The sequence below is a fragment of the Myotis brandtii genome, unplaced genomic scaffold (assembly GCF_000412655.1).
Source record: "Myotis brandtii unplaced genomic scaffold, ASM41265v1 scaffold1408, whole genome shotgun sequence".
Taxonomy (NCBI): Eukaryota; Metazoa; Chordata; class Mammalia; order Chiroptera; family Vespertilionidae; genus Myotis; species Myotis brandtii.
In genome coordinates this window covers 655,043-659,444 of record NW_005355029.1, presented here as the reverse complement: position 1 = coordinate 659,444, position 4,402 = coordinate 655,043, and positions in this window count along the sequence as shown.

Below are 4,402 nucleotides of genomic sequence, written 5' to 3'. Positions count from 1 at the left end.
CCCTCTGCTGCTCCCAGGGGCAGGGCCAGCCGGCCAGCCTCTGGCCTCCCAGCCCCTCCGCCTGACCCGCGAGCCTGATTCCTCTGGAAGATCCACCGCCCAGGGCAGGTCTGGTGGCTTTTTGTTCTTTAAATATATTTTTATTGATTTCAGAGAGGGAGGGAGAGGGGGAGAGAGAGAGAATCATGGATTGGCTGCCTCCTGCACGCCCCACACCGGGGATGGAGCCCAAAATCCAGGCATGTGCCCTGACCGGGAACTGAACCGTGACCTCCCGGGTCATGGGTCGGCGCTCACCCGCTGATGGCTTTAAAGCATGCCCGGCCGTGCCTTCCGTCCATCTCTTCCGGGATCTGCGTCCACCTGCGGGAGAGGGGGCGCTCTCCCTCCGGGACGGACAGCGCGTGGACAGGAAGGCCCGGACCGCCAGCTGCAGGGACAGGCGCCCGTGCCCGCCCCGCCCCACAGACGGGCAACTTCGATCGACGGACGAGCCGTGCCTCCCAGCCTGGAGGCCCCGTCACCCTTGACCTCTCCCGCCTGTCTGTCCAGATTCCCTCTCCCTGTCAGGTCACCGCCACTGGACCCGGCCACCTGACCCTGCACGGCCTCACCTTCCCGCGTCACATCCGCAAAGACCTTTGTTCCTAACGCGGCCACGCTTGCAGGCAGCCGGGTGCAGACTCGCGTGTCTTTGGGGCACACGATTCGGCCCCCAACAGCCACCACTGCGCTGGGCACCCCGGGGCCCGGGCGTGCCCTCTCTGAGCCTCGGTTTCCCTCGCAAGGCTGAGGGGAGCAGGCCCTGGCCCCTTTCTGAGCTGCCAGGAGCCCTGAGCCCAGCCCGACTTCCCACTCAGCCTGGGTCCCCGCCAGCCTCTGCCCTCTTAGACCCGAGGTTAAGCCCTGAGGTAGCCTCGTGTCCAGCCTGGAAAACGTGACCGTCCTGCGCCTCTGCGGCCGAGCGAGCCTCAGGCCCTGGAGAGGCCGCCTAGGGGCCAGGGAACAGAGGGCTGGTCGAGCAGGGATCATCTCAGCCTCCTCCTCCAGGGAGAACACCTGGATTTCCTCCACGCCACCCTGACCCCTCCATCCCGTTCTCTGCCTGTGGGAGCGGTTCAGGCCTCTCACCCCGGCCTCCGGGGCCTCGGGACCACAGCCAGCACCCAGCCCCTTTGCTTTCCTGCGTCCAGGCTTTTTAAAATCACTGAGGCTTTGTTTTTATTGATGAGAGAGAGAGAGAGACATCCATCGGTTGCCTCCTGTATGTGCCCCGGCTGTGGATCGAACGTGCAGCCTTTTGGTGCACGGGGTGATGCTCCAACCACTGAGCCACCAGCCCGGCCAGGCCCTGCGTCCAGGCTTCTGCTCAGCCAGGCCACCTGCCCAGAGGCCTCTGCGAGCTGCCACAGAGGGTGCTCAGCCCCAGCGAGGAGCTCCCCGGTGTAAGTCTGGCACTGGGCGGCCGGCTGGGCACAAGGCCTCCTGGGACAGTCCGGCCCGGAGCCTGCCTCGGCCTGATTCCTGGCTTGCCCCATCTTCCCCTTCTGGGACTGGGGGCTCCTGGGGCTGTGGTCAGGGCTTGCCCACAGGCCGGGGAGCCAGGAACCCGAGACTGGCCCCGATTCCCGTGTACCCCCCGGGCCCGAGCCCCGCTCTGCCCGCCCGCCCAGCCCTGGGCCTCGGAGGGAAGCCCAGCCAGACAAAGGCCCTGTGTCGGCCCAGCTGGCGAGGCCGTATTTCTGGCGGCCGGGAGTTTAGGAAAACAGGGCCGTGGGTCCAGGGTGCGCGGGCGGCGGGGAAGCCGGAGCTAATTAAATCTGCCGGCGGCCACAGAGGCCGATTGTGCGGGAGAGGATGTTAATGCGCATTTTAAATATTTATTGTGACTGAGGTAGGTTATGAAAACAGACAGGCCTCCTTTCAACACGCCCTGCGTCAGATTTAGGGCTTGTCTGGCCGCTGAGTGATTTCCCAGCAGCCGGCGAGGCCGGAGCCCATCCATTATGTCCCCAGGGGCCGTGATGTTGAAAGATTAGCCGGCAGATTTACGGCTGGCGGCGCGAGGGGGCCGCGCACACCTGTCGGGGCTCGTGGACGAGGTGCCCTGGACGAGGGTGCGGTGGGCAGCTCTGGGCCGAGGAATGTCCAGGCGCCAGCTGTCCTGAGCCCTGGTGACGGCATCGAAGGCCCCACGCCCGCCCTCTACGCACGTCACAGCCAGGCTGGGGGCTCCATCTCCTCACCCAGAACATGGGGCAGGGCAACACGAGGTACAGTTGGCGGGAGTAACGTAAGAAGGGAAATGACGTAGGTTTGTCGGTTTCTGTGGGTGGATGCCCCACCCGGCAGTTTCAAGCTGCCCGCTCCGGTCACCAGAGGTCGAACACAGAGCCCTAAACAATTGACCCTTTGAACTAGCGCAGCCGTGGGCTTGGCACACAGGCCTGGGGCCCAGGGTCTGGCACTGCCTTCCTGGCTTCCTGTCCTCCTGCTGTGATCAGAGGCCCTGGATCACTCTGCTCCGAGTGAGGATGAGGGGCTGGGGGTGCAGAGCCCGGGGCCCAGGAGCAGAGGGGAGTCAGGCAGGAAGGGTGGGCTGGGCCTCTGGGCAAGTGTGGGTGTCTGCTGTAATTGGAGCCACACGGGGGAGGGGGACTGGGAGGGGCAGCTGGATTCTGGGAGGACTTGGGGGCTGGGGATGACCAGCTGGGCCCTCCCACTTGCTGGTCATCCTTTTGGGAGGGGTCTCTGGGGACAAAACCTGCACCTGCCCCAGTGCCATGCTCAGCTGGGCAGGCCCCGGGGACACTGCTGAGGTCCATGTGTCCACTCCAACCTGCAGAGCAGGAATCCTCTCTCAGACCTCCTGCTTGCATGCCCCCAGTGACGGGCAGCTCACTACCTCACAGGCAGCTTCAGCCCGCCCCACTTCACTGATCGGTCCAAAGGGAGCCAGGGGGGACTCAGCCCATGTGGGCAGCACTGAAGCTGACGAGGCAGGGGAGCCCCTTCCTGTACCCCCACCTGTGGCCTCAGTCCTGTCCTCCTGAGCCAGGGTCTCTGTCAAGTCCCCTCACATCCCACCCACAGTCCCCAACCTCCCTGTACCCCAGCCACTCACTGATACCCCACCTGCCAGGCTGGCTCCAGGCTGCCTCTGGGCTCATGGGGACAATTCTCAGAGTTGGGGGTAACCGGTGCTGCCCTCGGTGCTCACTGGTGGGCCCCTCCTGTGTGCTGACACCCCTGCTCACGGCTCTCTGGGTGCTCCCTCCAGACCAGGGCGCTGGGTCTGCAGTCCGCTGGGCGGACCCCGCGGCTGGCCTCCCAGACAGACACGCATGTGCCCGGCCGCCTATTAGGACCAGCGGCCCATCGATCGCCTTGTTAGCGGAGCTCGGAGGGAGCGAGCAGGTGGTGCGGCCGGCCGTGGGGACGCGTGGATGGCTCCCCGCCTTGAGGATCGATGGCCCCCCACAGGCTGAGGGGAGAGCAGGGGCTCCCTGAGGCTCGGCCCGGGGGAGGCATCCCCCAGGCCCCCTGACCCAGGCCAGCCCGGACCCCACCCGTGCCAGGGCCCCGTGCAGCCCCGAGGGCCCCTGTGGGCACTGGGCGAGGCCGAGCCGTCTCAGCCGGGCAGAGCGGCATGAAGGGCTTCGCTGCTCCTAATCCTTAGAAAAATAGCAAACCCGGCTCGAAGCTTCCAACGTGCAAACACTCCTCGCGTGAAGCTCTGAGGATGGGGTGAGCCTGCCCCACCTCCTCGGGCGGGAAGGGCTCTTGCGGGGTGGGGGGGTCCCCACAGCTCAGGCACAGCCCGCCAGGCTGTGGGCAGGGGCGCAGGGCCCATCTGACGTCCACCCAGGCAGTGCTGGGCCCTGTCCGTCTGGCCGGCTTCGAGCACAGTCCAGGTCACCCCAGCAGGGCTGGGGGCGTGGTCTCCCCAGGCCCCCCCCGACCTTGGTTTTACAGCGCATCATCGGATCACTGAGCAGTGATGTGAGGCTACAGCCCAGGTGCAGTTGGCAAGAGCACTCAGTCCCTCAAGAGGGGGTAGAGGTGGGGGCTGAGGAGGTCCCCGCCTCCCGGGGGAAGCGCCCCACCTCCCCGGGTCCCGAGACTATAGACCAGGCCTCCTGCGCACCCGGTTTCCCTGGAGACCGGAGGCGACCTCAGCGGCAAGGCGAGGCTCCTGGGCCCCGACCCCAGACACAGGGGCCGGCCGCGAGCAGACCGCCCCGTCTTTCCCACAACCTCCCCGGCGTTGGGTGTTTGCTCCAAAACCAATCGATTTCTCGCCGCCGCCGCCCAACAGGGTCTCCTGATGTGGCCGCCAGGGTTACAAACAGCCGGTGTCTCCCAGGCTGCCCTGCTCTGGCCGGCCCAGCCCCAGCCCCAG